The sequence below is a fragment of the Ranitomeya imitator genome, chromosome 4 (assembly GCF_032444005.1).
Source record: "Ranitomeya imitator isolate aRanImi1 chromosome 4, aRanImi1.pri, whole genome shotgun sequence".
NCBI lineage: Eukaryota > Metazoa > Chordata > Amphibia > Anura > Dendrobatidae > Ranitomeya > Ranitomeya imitator.
In genome coordinates this window covers 156,178,665-156,193,467 of record NC_091285.1, presented here as the reverse complement: position 1 = coordinate 156,193,467, position 14,803 = coordinate 156,178,665, and the positions used below count along the sequence as shown (strand labels likewise).

Below are 14,803 nucleotides of genomic sequence, written 5' to 3'. Positions count from 1 at the left end.
ATAAACAGATCCTCAGCGAGATATTTGTATTGTCCCCTTATATACTTATACATGGTTATTAGATCGCCCCTCAGTCGTCTTTTTTCTAGACTAAATAATCCTAATTTCGCTAATCTATCTGGGTATTGTAGTTCTCCCATCCCCTTTATTAATTTTGTTGCCCTCCTTTGTACTCTCTCTAGTTCCATTATATCCTTCCTGAGCACCGGTGCCCAAAACTGGACACAGTACTCCATGTGCGGTCTAACTAGGGATTTGTACAGAGGCAGTATAATGCTCTCATCATGTGTATCCAGACCTCTTTTAATGCACCCCATGATCCTGTTTGCCTTGGCAGCTGCTGCCTGGCACTGGCTGCTCCAGGTAAGTTTATCATTAACTAGGATCCCCAAGTCCTTCTCCCTGTCAGATTTACCCAGTGGTTTCCCGTTCAGTGTGTAATGGTGATATTGATTCCCTCTTCCCATGTGTATAACCTTACATTTATCATTGTTAAACCTCATCTGCCACCTTTCAGCCCAAGTTTCCAACTTATCCAGATCCATCTGTAGCAGAATACTATCTTCTCTTGTATTAACTGCTTTACATAGTTTTGTATCATCTGCAAATATCGATATTTTACTGTGTAAACCTTCTACCAGATCATTAATGAATATGTTGAAGAGAACAGGTCCCAATACTGACCCCTGCGGTACCCCACTGGTCACAGCGACCCAGTTAGAGACTATACCATTTATAACCACCCTCTGCTTTCTATCACTAAGCCAGTTACTAACCCATTTACACACATTTTCCCCCAGACCAAGCATTCTCATTTTGTGTACCAACCTCTTGTGTGGCACGGTATCAAACGCTTTGGAAAAATCGAGATATACCACGTCCAATGACTCACCGTGGTCCAGTCTATAGCTTACCTCTTCATAAAAACTGATTAGATTGGTTTGACAGGAGCGATTTCTCATAAACCCATGCTGATATGGAGTTAAACAGTTATTCTCATTGAGATAATCCAGAATAACATCCCTCAGAAACCCTTCAAATATTTTACCAACAATAGAGGTTAGACTTACTGGCCTATAATTTCCAGGTTCACTTTTAGAGCCCTTTTTGAATATTGGCACCACATTTGCTATGCGCCAGTCCTGCGGAACAGACCCTGTCGCTATAGAGTCACTAAAAATAAGAAATAATGGTTTATCTATTACATTACTTAGTTCTCTTAGTACTCGTGGGTGTATGCCATCCGGACCCGGAGATTTATCTATTTTAATCTTATTTAGCCGGTTTCGCACCTCTTCTTGGGTTAGATTGGTGACCCTTAATATAGGGTTTTCATTGTTTCTTGGGATTTCACCTAGCATTTCATTTTCCACCGTGAATACCGTGGAGAAGAAGGTGTTTAATATGTTAGCTTTTTCCTCGTCATCTACAACCATTCTTTCCTCACTATTTTTTAAGGGGCCTACATTTTCAGTTTTTATTCTTTTACTATTGATATAGTTGAAGAACAGTTTGGGATTAGTTTTACTCTCCTTAGCAATGTGCTTCTCTGTTTCCTTTTTGGCAGCTTTAATTAGTTTTTTAGATAAAGTATTTTTCTCCCTATAGTTTTTTAGAGCTTCAATGGTGCCATCCTGCTTTAGTAGTGCAAATGCTTTCTTTTTACTGTTAATTGCCTGTCTTACTTCTTTGTTTAGCCACATTGGGTTTTTCCTATTTCTAGTCCTTTTATTCCCACAAGGTATAAACCGCTTACACTGCCTATTTAGGATGTTCTTAAACATTTCCCATTTATTATCTGTATTCTCATTTCTGAGGATATTGTCCCAGTCTACCTGATTAAGGGCATCTCTAAGCTGTTCAAACTTTGCCTTCCTAAAGTTCAATGTTTTTGTGACTCCCTGACAAGTCCCCCTAGTGAAAGACAGGTGAAACTGCACAATATTGTGGTCGCTATTTCCTAAATGCCCAACCACCTGCAGATTTGTTATTCTGTCAGGTCTATTAGATAGTATTAGGTCTAAAAGTGCTGCTCCTCTGGTTGGATTCTGCACCAATTGTGAAAGATAATTTTTCTTGGTTATTAGCAGAAACCTGTTGCCTTTATGGGTTTCACAGGTTTCTGTTTCCCAGTTAATATCCGGGTAGTTAAAGTCCCCCATAACCAGGACCTCATTATGGGTTGCAGCTTCATCTATCTGCTTTAGAAGTAGACTTTCCATGCTTTCTGTTATATTTGGGGGTTTGTAACAGACCCCAATGAGAATTTTGTTACCATTTTTCCCTCCAAGAATTTCAACCCATATGGACTCGACATCCTCATTCCCTTCGCTAATATCCTCCCTTAAAGTGGACTTTAGACAAGACTTTACATAGAGACAAACCCCTCCTCCTCTCCGATTTTTACGATCCTTTCTAAACAGACTGTAACCCTGTAAGTTAACTGCCCAGTCATAGCTTTCATCTAACCATGTCTCGGTTATTCCCACTATGTCAAAGTTACCTGTAGATATTTCTGCTTCTAGTTCTTCCATCTTGTTTGTCAGGCTTCTGGCGTTTGCGAGCATGCAGTTTAGAGGATTTTGTTTTGTTCCAATCTCCTCACTGTGGATTGTTTTAGAAATGTTCTTACCTCCCTTCTGAGTATGTTTTCCTGGGTCGTCTTTGTTCGAGTCTAATGTTTTTCTTCCCGTCCCCTCTTCTTCTAGTTTAACGCCCTCCTGATGAGTGTAGCGAGTCTTCTGGCGAATGTGTGTTTCCCAGGTTTGTTGAGGTGTAGTCCGTCTCTGGCGAGGAGTCCATCATACCAGTAATTCACACCGTGGTCCAGGAATCCAAATCCTTGTTGTCTGCACCATCGTCTTAGCCAGTTGTTTGCATCAAGGATCCTGTTCCATCTCCTGGTGCCATGCCCGTCTACTGGAAGGATAGAAGAAAAAACTACCTGTGCATCCAGTTCCTTTACTTTCTTCCCCAACTCTTCAAAGTCCTTGCAGATTGTCGGTAGGTCCTTCCTTGCCGTGTCATTGGTGCCAACATGTATCAGAAGAAATGGGTGGACGTCCTTGGAGCTGAAGAGCTTTGGTATCCTATCGGTCACATCCTTGATCATCGCACCTGGAAGGCAGCATACTTCTCTTGCAGTTATGTCCGGTCTGCAGATGGCTGCTTCGGTGCCTCTCAGTAGTGAGTCTCCCACCACCACCACTCTTCGTTGCTTCTTGGCTGTACTTTTTGCTGTCACTTGTTGCTGTGTGCCCTTTTCTTTTTTGCTTGCTGGTATTGCTTCATTCTTAGGTGTGCCATCTTCATCCTCTACAAAGATTTGATATCGGTTCTTCAGTTGTGTGGTTGGTGATTTCTCCATGGTCTTCTTGCTTCTTTTGGTCACATGCTTCCACTCATCTGCTTTTGGAGGTTCTCTGACACTTTTTGCACCTTCTGTGACCAGTAGAGATGCTTCTGTTCTGTCTAGAAAGTCTTCATTCTCTTTGATGAGTTTCAAAGTTGCTATTCTTTCTTTCAGACCCCGCACCTTTTCTTCTAAAAGGGCCACTAGTCTACACTTCTGACAGGTGAAATTGGATTCTTCTTCTGGTCGATCTGTGAACATGTAGCACATGCTGCAGCTCACCATGTAGGTTGTCACATCTGCCATGTTGCTCCTAGATCCTGCTGACTTGCTGTGTGTTTTCCTTCTTGTGTAATCTACTCAGCCAAGCTCTCTTGCAATAATGTCCTACAGGCAAAAATTTGCGCGCCGTAAGGCGCGCGGTTTGGTGATGCTTTCGAAGCAGCTGGTCCCGGCTGTATCCAACGATCTTCTAGCTTAGGGAGACTTCGCTTCTCCCAGAAGGCACCTGGAATATGCAAATTAGCCTCCTGAAGCTTGAATCCCTGGTTTGGTGATGCTTTCGAAGCAGCTGGTCCCGGCTGTATCCAACGATCTTCTAGCTTAGGGAGACTTCGCTTCTCCCAGAAGGCACCTGGAATATGCAAATTAGCCTCCTGAAGCTTGAATCCCTGGTTTGGTGATGCTTTCGAAGCAGCTGGTCCCGGCTGTATCCAACGATCTTCTAGCTTAGGGAGACTTCGCTTCTCCCAGAAGGCACCTGGAATATGCAAATTAGCCTCCTGAAGCTTGAATCCCTGGTTTGGTGATGCTTTCGAAGCAGCTGGTCCCGGCTGTATCCAACGATCTTCTAGCTTAGGGAGACTTCGCTTCTCCCAGAAGGCACCTGGAATATGCAAATTAGCCTCCTGAAGCTTGAATCCCTGGTTTGTAGAAGTAGAAGCTGAGTAGAAGCTGAATATCGCATGCCTTCAACTCATGCCATTGCGGCCACTGCAATCTCTTTTAGTTTATTGTTGGCCGACATGGAATGATTCCAGATCCCCTTTGTGCTTAGATTTGTAGCTACTCTATGCCTCTCCACCCTAGTGCCCCTCCACTGGCCATATACAGGAATGCACACTGCTAGATGTGATTTGTGGAGTTCTGATTGCCTTGTTATTCATAGAAATGACTTTTCCAGTATGTAATTTTATGGACCAACTGATTATGATCAACCCAATATGTGCTGTATTTGCTATCATTGCTGCTTTTCTTCTGAGGTACAACTACCCACGGTTAGATCATTACAGCACCACTCAGGCAGACACTGCCATGATTTGTGTAGGTGTTTGGATCATCAATTGCATAGGACTGACTTATGTGTCCTCTGGATTGCCTGCTTGGCATCCCTCCAATAACATATCCCATTCTGATACAGCAAGTACTGAGGTTTGATCTTAGCATTGCAATTTTGGTGGCCATATGGTATATTGTGAAGACTCTGTCTCTCAAAGCTCTAGGTTCATGGTACAAAGTCTCAACACAGTACATACTGGTTAGGCATAGGCTGGAGGTTGAGGTACCTTATAAGCTTGTGACTTATTTATCAATTGGTGTGGTTGCCACTTAAACGGTTCTTTGGGTTTACCTGTTGGGCTTATGAGTGTCCTGAGAAGAGCAGAACTGCGAGGCTAATGTTAAAGGCAAATTGGTCTGAAGTATCCAGTAGTGTTCCACACACACACAGACATTGTGGATGTCCATGTTGATCATGGATATCAGACATTAAGGTTTCATGATTTCCAGTCCCCGGCTGACATTCGGACCATGTCAGGAGGCTCCACCATTATTTATAATGGACACTTTCACACGCCAGCAGTTCTGTTCTTCACATACATTAAGATTAGACTCTAATATGTTGGCCAAGAAAGACTGTATGAAATAGACATGCTTTTTCCCAGACAAAATCTTTTTCATGCATTTGTATCCCACATTCAGATCACTTTCTGAAAAAACTTGAGGATTTAGGGGATGGAAAGCTGAACACTTACATTGGGATAGTGTGGAGTTGTTCAGTTAAACTGGTAGTGGTGTTGGTGATGGTGTCATATCCTCTCTTTGTTGGGAAGCAAGTGGCCCTGTTGATGACAAGTGGGAGGAAGAGTCCGAGACTGTAGCAAAAAAGGGAGCAGGAGGAGGATCTGATTTGTTATGCTTTTTAAAGTTGTGTACTCCACTGCACCTCATGCTTGGAAGTTAGATGTCTCTTCATACAGATGGTGCTCTGGTTCAGAACATTTATTCCTCACTTCAGGGTCTGATGGCACTCCCTTCCCTCCTTGCCGGTCTACACACTGCAGAAAGACAAAGTAATTGGTAATTGAGTTTCATCATTATATGACATGTACTGCGGTGGTCCATTAGCTGTGTGCACTGCAGCTAAACCAGCACCACGATGGCCAAATCTAATTCTCTTTTTTGATGTTCTCATTTTTGGAAGTGGTTTTTCAAAACACTACTTGCAAACAGATGGTGGAAGAGTAGATTTGTTTATTCACAACAGTATTAGAAGACACCAGTTCAGAAAAAATAATTTTTTTGGCATAGAAATGACAACTAGATGGCAGATGCCAATTGTTTATTTCACGGACTAGTAAAAAAAACACAGCAGTCAAGAGAAATTATTTTTTGGCCTAGAAATGGCAACTAGATGGCAGATGATAATTATTTATTTCACAGACTAGAAAAAAGTTTGAAGAGTACACACAGCGGCTTATATCACAGTGCTAGCACAGATATTGGTTACAGAATACGCTCAGCATTTTATTTTTTTGCAGAATATGCAGTCAGAATTTGTCCCTCACTCCAGCTGCATCTTATCACTACACTAATGAGAGCTTAATGGCAGTGACACTTTAAATCCGGTCTTTATACTGTCGGGTCATGTGCTGCGCTGGCCAGTGGCCAATCACAGCCATACCAATACTTGACATGGCTGTGATGACTCTGGAAGTGCTCACAGTCGAAAAGCATGTTGTGTCAGGGGTCAAGTTCCTGCTTCTGCACTGGAGGAATCTTGGGCCATCTCCGCTGCAGTATCCCATTCTTCTCCTGCTGCAGTGGAGCCTGCTCAGTGGAGACGTTGGTCCCAGCATCTTGCTCAGTCTCACTCTGTGCATAGGGTTACTGCTGCTTTTCCAGCTTCTGTCATTAAAGCCAGTGCTGGGTAGCGGCGAGCAGTCTTGCTTTTCCCCTTCTGAGCATGCCCAGGGCAAGATCTCCCATTGGAGATTGAGGGTCAAATGCTCAGATACTGCAGCAGATCCCATTGGTCCTCCAGGAAAGTCCTGTACATGCTGCAGCTATATAAGTTTTGCATGGCCGCATGGCCTGTACGCCTGAACTCACAGCGTTAATACACGATACAGTGTCTAATGCTGTGACCGCCAGTGCAGCCCCACACGCCATTAGAGCGCTTCCTTAGCCCAAGTCTGGGTGGTTAGTGGGGTCCGCCAGTACAGCACAGTTCGCACTCTTGTGCTCTAACTATTATTTAAGTTCACTCTTAGGGTACCATCACACTATACGATTTACCTACGATCATGACCAGCGATACGACCTGGCCGTGATCGTAGGTATATCGTAGTGTGGTCGCTGGAGAGCTGTCGATGTTTACCCTGGTTACCAGCGTAAAAAAAACCAAACAGCACATACTTACATTCCGGTGTCTGTCCCTTGCCGTCTGCTTCCCGCACTCACTGACTGCCGGCCATAAAGTGAAAGCACAGCACAGCGGTGACGTCACCGCTGTGCTCTGCTTTCACTTTACGGCCGGCAGTCAGTGAGTGCGGGAAGCAGACGGCAAGGGACCTGACGGACACCGGAATGTAAGTATGTGCTGTTTTTTTTTTTTTACATTTACGCTGGTAACCAGGGTAAACATCAGGTTACTAAGCGCGGCCCTGCGCTTAGTAACCCGATGTTTACCCTGGTTACAAGCGAACGCATCGCTAGATCGGTGTCACACACACTGATCTAGCGATGACAGCGGGAGATCCAGCGACGAAACAAAGTTCCAAACGATCTGCTACGACGTACGATTCTCAGTAGGATCCCTGATTGCTGCTGCGTGTCAGACACAGCGATATCGTAACGATATCGCTGGAACGTCACGAATCGTACCGTCGTAGCGATCGAAATGGTAGTGTGTGACGGTACCCTTACACGCAGTAGCGGTGTCGAGCGCAAGTAGTCTAGACGGACTCAAATTCCAAGTCTTGGGACTGAGCTCGGTGACTCCTTGCTTGCGCTCTTTTGTGCGGTACCCCGGCCCTGTGACTGAACAGGGTTCGCTTCCACTGCCATATAGCACTGCCATTTGCTAGCAGCAGGTTCTCACCTGCACGGTGGACCCTGGACTGCGAACGCACCTAATAACATCTCACCTTTTACTTGGTGCATTCCGCCAGTCCTAACATGTTGATTAGCTGTGCCGCAGCCTTTCAGCAAGCTTTATTAGATTGGCGAACCAGAACAGGAAAACTGACCTACAGTAAAAAAATCTGTGTTCCGATACGGACCCCAAATTTTCCATTTTGGGTTCACTCATCCCTAATTAGCACTCCTAGCAGTTTTCTTCTTCTCTTCATATTTTAAAGATGCCGGCATCCTCAGCATTAGATGCAAGGGGAGTCGGGACATCTTCAGCTGATACTACTACATAAATCTGCAATGAAGCAAAGTTGTAGCTGGTATTAGCATATCTTGCCAAGGGGACCATAATACCTGTTAACTTATGTGCCATATATTACTACTTGTGGTAGCTAAACTCTGGAGCGCACAGCATTTTGAATCTTTTACTGTGAAAAGCCTACAAGCAGTAAAAGCTGCATAGTACTATTAAACTATGTTTCAGTTTAAAACTTCTATTTTCCACAGAATTATTTTTATTTTTTTAAATAACAAAATAATAATATTTACCCACTGTAGCTCCAGCGCTACCGCTTTACTGCTCCCCTATCATTTTTTGTGGACATGGCTGTTGGGGTGACATCAAGATTGAAGCAGAAGCAGGGACTTTGACAGTGTAAGAAGTGTGACTGTGGTCACTGAGAAAGTACTTGGACTTTCTCATACCCCATGCTTGACCCCTATAAAACAAAAATGCTTATTTTCACTTTCCATGCCGGCACCATTCCAGCGGTCTTGGCACTCATGTTCCCGGAGCTCCCTTGCAGTTGTTATGACACATGATCCTGGCACCCATTCAGTGCTGGTGTGAATGGCCCCAGCTTCAGACAAATCGAACATCAATAGGAAGTCAGGGCTGAGGCTGCTATCTCACTTCCTGTTGATGTTTGATTTGTACAAACAAGGGGTCTATGATGCCAGCACTGATTGGGCTCCAGGCTCACGTGTGATAACAACCACATGAGAGCCCCGAAGAGAGCAAGTGCCAACACTGCAGGAATGGCGCTGGCACAGGAGGTGAGTATAAGCTTTTTATTTTTATCTTCGCCAAACATTTAGATCAAGAACGTGTTGTCCTAGTAATGGACAACCCCTATAATGATATACATCCTTATAAAGGGCATTATAGGTATCATACATGTACATGCTATACAGTATATTAAGTGTATGGGTCAAATGTACAGGATGTCTGTTACAAAATGATGTTTTACTATCTAACTCTCTTTAAATCAGTCAATCATTATGTAAGGTATATTTTGCAGTAGATGACTGTAATATTCTTCTAGTAACTTGACGCATTCCTTCATTTTATATAATTTGTATTTTAAAACAACATGTGCTAATGAATATTTATGTGCAGTTGCCTTATGTGCTCTGCATGGCTGACTGGCCTACAACTCTACGCGCACAGAGACCTGTCAGTCAAGCAAAGCAGGGACAAGTCAGGGGCAAGGTTGCCAACCATCCAGAAATTACAGGATAGTCTTTAATAAATTAAGGCATCTATAATTTATGAAGAACTTATATAGCTTATTTTTACTGTATTTATCACCATTTCACAGTGATTTCAGTTGTTGTCTTCATTTCAGACTTATGGGCTGTAGACATGTATCACAATGATTTAATATAGTTGCTTTTGGCTACCTCAATCCCAAATGCCGTTTTAAAGCATTCTTTAGTTTAGAGCTCATTCAGATGAGCATTTTATATAGAAGTTTGTTTCCTGTGTGCACCATGGCTGATTTTCCACATGGACCAATGATCTGCACAGAAATATCATAGCATGCAGTAATCTGGTCCGATTTACAGACCAGACTAGTGAATGTAGATAGCAGGCAGCTTCTTCATTCATCTGCTATGTGTACAAGCAAAAGGGAATCATGGAATGTTAGATTTGGAATGGACCTCTAGGGTCATCATGTTCAAACCCCTGTCCAATGCTGCACATTGGGGGACTGCACACGGAGCGAGTTACATCTACATTTTGCAGATGAGACTTGCCTAAGTTTTAATACGGCTTTCTGAACCCGGCATTACAGTGGTGCAGATGTAGCATTTTTATCAAATTTAACCTGCACAGTTTTTAAGAAATGCCAAAGAAAATTTCATTTTCCTGTCCTCATATTGAATAAATTCAAATGTCTGAACTATTTGTTACTTATGAAATAGATGTCATAGCTTGGGGTTAAGATACGGCTAGGTGGAATAGAAATGAACATTTGCAGAGGATTTTCATTGGTAAATGCTTTAGTATAAAATATCTTTTCAACAGCAGGTTCCTTTGGATCAGGTTTCGAGTAAATCTGCATGTGTGCCTGTATTTACTGACAATTGCTGAGTCAGCAGTTCTTCATAGTATGGGAACACTGAAAGCTGATGTTCATTTGGCAGCACTGATTATATTCTGTAGAAGCAAAAGGGAGAAAAGCATGAAATTTACATGTTATGCTAATAGAACATCTGTGGATAAAGCAGCTGTGCACATTTCATTCAGCCGCCTGGGCGACTATAAACTGACTGTAGGCAGAGTTCATATTTTGAAGGCAATTTAGCATGAATCAGTCCAATGAAAAGCAATGATTGTGAGAGCCACAGAGTTTCTTCTGAGAACTATATTTTAAGACGAACAAGAAGATACTATGTATGAGTATGGACTGATAACACAAGAGACTCAATGCAGAATTTAACAGCGAAACATTCGGCGTTGTGGACTGATCATCAGTTTCTCTTTCTTGCTTTGCATATTTAAATTCATGGCCAAAAGTATTGGCACCCTTGAAATTGAATTTAGATCCAGCCTCATTGCTGGACACTTCTCCAGTGCTTTGTTTCCATCCATTTTTAAGTGCTTCTTGAAGTATGTTTGGGATTATTGTTCTGCTGAAAGACCCATTACCTAAGAAGCAAACTCAACTTTTTGAAACTGGGCCCTTCATTGCGACCCAAAGACCCCTGGTAATCTTTAGATATCATGATGCTTTGCACACAGACAAGGCACATAGTGCCAGAGGCAGCAAAACAATCCCAAAACATCTTTGAACCTCCTCAGTATTCGACTGGTGGAACTGTGTTTCTTTCTTTGTAGACCTCATTCCATTTTCGGTAAATAGTAGAATGATTCTCTTTTTGTGTCAGTACTGGGGTTCTCTTGAGCCTCCTGCCATAGCGTTTCTCTTCATTCAAATGTCGACGGATAGATTGCACTGACACTGATGCACCCTGAGCCTGCAGGACAGCCTGAAATTATTTGGAACTTGATTGGGCTGCTTGCAACCTTTCATCAACTTTTCCGTACATGTCCAGGTAGGTTAGCTACAATGCCATGGGTTGTAAATAAAGGAACATTAAGATCTTTGGAGATGGACTTGTAACCTTGAGATTGCTGATATTGCTCAGAAATTTTGGTTCTCGTCCTCAGAGAGATATCTTCTCCACTTTCTGTTCTCCATGCTTATAGTGGCACACACAGACACACAATCCAAAGTCAAGACTAAGTCAACTTCTCCCCTCTTTATCTGGTTTCAGGTGTGAATTTCATATTGCCTACACCTCTTGCCATAAGTGAGTTTGAATGAGAATTACATGCTTGAAACAAAGTTGCTTATCCACAATTTTGCAATTTTAAAATTTTATAAAGGTGACATCAATTTTGTCCAGCCCATTTTTGAAATTTTGTGTGAAATGATGTCCAATTTGCCTTTTTCCCTGTTTTTTTTTGTTATTCCAATATACACAAAAGAAAAAAAATATGTAGAAAAAGATGTGTAATTGCAATAATTTTCTGGGAGAAATACTTCATTTTTCTAGACCAATTTCAAGGGTGTCTACACTTTCGGCCATGACTGTACGTGCATTCACTATTCAGTCTACCTATTCTAATACAATGGGTACGGAATGCATTTATATCCCTTTAAATTATTTACTTTAAATTATTTGTTTCCTTGCATCCATTTGGTAAATTCAGAAAATTTCATTTTTTTCTCATTAATGTACACTCTGTGTAAGGGTTGGCGGAACGCACCAAGTATAAATATATGTAATAATAGGTGCATTCGCTACCCGGGGTCCACCGTGCAGGAGAGGAACCTGCTGATAGCAATTGGCGGCACTATATGGCGGTATTAGTGAATTCTGTTACTTCACAGAATCACTATGATAGTCAAATGCTGTGCCCTGTTAACCTCACAGAGGAATACAGCTACCAAACAGAGCAAAACTGTGGTCATGCAGTCAGCAGAGCTCACAAACAACTCACCGGAGGTGCCGGTATTCTAGGGGCATATTTCAGACAAGACCTGAATCCAAACACACAAAACTCCTCACCAGAGGTGCCGGTATTCTAGGGGCTTATTTCACCCAACCCTGACCACATGCAAACAAGACCACACAGCAGAAAGGCTCAATACATAGGTTGACACTAGCGCATGGACCTTCCTTGTGGTCCAATAGGAGCTGCTACAGGACCTGAGCATGTGACCCCAGACCTCCAATGGGAGGTCGTCCCGTGGGCATGCTCAGTATGGGAAAAGGGGGACTTAGTCTCAGAAAGATCTGCTCGCTGCTGAACATTGCTGGCTACAATGACAGAGCCTGGAAGGGCAGTAGTAATCAGTTGTCCACTATCAGCCTGAGCCAGACGCTGGGACTGACGTCTCCGCTGAGCAGGCTCCACTGTGGCTGGAGGAGAATGGGAGACCGCAGCAGACATGGTTCGAGATTCCCCCTGTGCAGCGGCGGGAACTCGTCACCTAACACTCTGCACCCCATCTTGACTATAAAAAACAGAAATGTAGTAATTTTTGCAAATTTATTAAAAGAGAAAAACTGAAATATCACATAGTCATAAGGGTTCAGACCCTTTGTTTAGTATTGAGTAGATGCACCCTTTTGATCTAGTACAGCCATGAGTCTTCTTGGTTCCAACAGGTTGGATGGTGAACATTTTTGGACAGCCATTTTCAGGTCTCTCCAAAAATGCTCAATTGGGCTTAGGTCAGGGATCTGTCTGGGCTAGTCAAGAATGGTCACAGAGTTGCTCTGACGCCACTCCTTTGTTATTTTAGCTATGTGCTTAGGGTCATTGTCTTGTTTGAATGTGAATCAAGTCTGAGGTCTAGAGCACTCTGGAAGAGGTTTTCATCCAGGATATTTCTGTACTTGGCCACAGTCATATTTTCTTCAATGACAATCAGTCGTACTCTCCCTGCAGCTGAAAAACACCTCATACCATGATACTGCCACCACCATGTTTCACTGTTGGAATTGTATTGGGCAGGTGATGGGCAGTGCCTGGTTTTCTCCACACAAACCGCTTAGAATTATCACCAATAAGGTCTATCCTTGTCTAATCAGACCAGAGAATCTTCTTTCTCATAGTCTGGGAGTCCATCATGTGTTTATTAGCAAACTCTATATGGGCTTTCATATGTCTTGCACTGAGGAAAGTCTTCTGTCGGGCCATTCTGCTATGAGAGCCCAACTGATGGATGGCTGCAGTGATAGTTGACTTTGTGGAACTTTCTTCCATCTACTACATCTCTTGAGCTCAGCCACAGAGATCTTGTGGTTCTTCTTTATCTCTCTCATCAAGGCTCTTCTCCCACGATATGATATAAAAGGCACACACTATGCAAACCGAACCATCCCTGAGGAAGGAATCAGAGATTCCAAAATGCGTAGGTTACTGTGGTTCTGTGTGCGCCCTGTAGCCGGTCACGTGAAGCTATCACATGTCAGTGATGTCACACAAGGTCCTGCAGTCACACTGCGCCTTGCCAGGCTCTATCTTTTAGAGCAGGGGTTCCCAACTCCAAGCCTTGAGGGCCGCCAACAGTGCAGGTTTTCAGGATTTCTTTAGTATTGCATTGGTGGTAATGTGATCATCTGCACAGGTGATGATTCCAACCCCTGTGCAATACTAAGGAAATCCTGAAAACCTGCACTGTTGGCGGCCCTCGAGGCTTGGAGTTGGGAACCAATGTTTTAGATTGAGCCACTACTGCCAGTGCACAGCAGACTCGTACTTTCCAGGGGGCACGCCAGTCACCGGCCGGGACGGTATCCTCTGGACAACTGTTTATTACTCACCACCTTCCGGCATTTAGCATCACCGGGACAGAGAATTTATACAAGAAACTGGGCAAACGCTATTTTAAGGACATTTCCGGACGCAGGAGGCATCATTTGAATACAGTCTAAAGGACCGAGGTAACCATCTACTAACACCCATGAGACTATCAGTGAGGGGTTAATACGGTGTTTTATTTATTTATGTTTTTAACTGAATTATTAGCGCAAATATTTTAAAAAAACTTTTAAAAAAACTTTTTATAAAAATGTAAAGGGGTCTGAATATTTTCTGTACCCACTGGCTGTGATTACAGTATTCACAGAATTAAAGACTGCACCCCAATGCTTCATGTAATAGTGAATATATGTTTTCCCTCCAACCTGTGCACTATAATACAATTTGTAATCTTTCATGTTGTATGGCTAAACCCCTTTATGTAGCTGGAACAAGACATTATATTGCCTTCTGGTGTTAATGAGGTAAAAAATGCCATCATGCAATGAAGTGCACCACTACAGCTTTAATAAATAGATCTCAAAGTTTTGCAAATTATGGCGCATTGATGCCAAGATTAAATTATACAATATTATCTCATTGTGGGAGAAAAGACTAGTACCTAAATATACCCATTAGGAGTTCTGCTGTTTGTTCTTGTAATCGAACAAGTGTATATGAAAATTTCACTCAATTAAAATATAATACGCAAGTTTTTTTGGTATAATAAAATAGTTATGTGTAACAATAGAACATATGGTAAGTAAATAAAATGAATAATAATACAAAATAAATATCTTTGTTATTAATTTTGCAACAATGGCTGAAAGAGCATGAGGAAAAAAAGATTTGATCCTTCTGGTATAGTAATTTGACAATTTGCAGAAAGAATAAAGCATAAGTCAAAAATATCTTGAATGACATAATTGCTGTTA

At 42.5% G+C, this 14,803-nt stretch overlaps 1 pseudogene; it reads left to right on the top strand.

The window, feature by feature from the left end:
• Nucleotides 1-4,964, top strand: part of LOC138674466 (sphingosine-1-phosphate phosphatase 2 pseudogene) — a 34,724-nt pseudogene extending 29,760 nt beyond the window's left edge.
• The last annotated feature ends 9,839 nt before the right edge of the window (nt 4,965-14,803 follow it).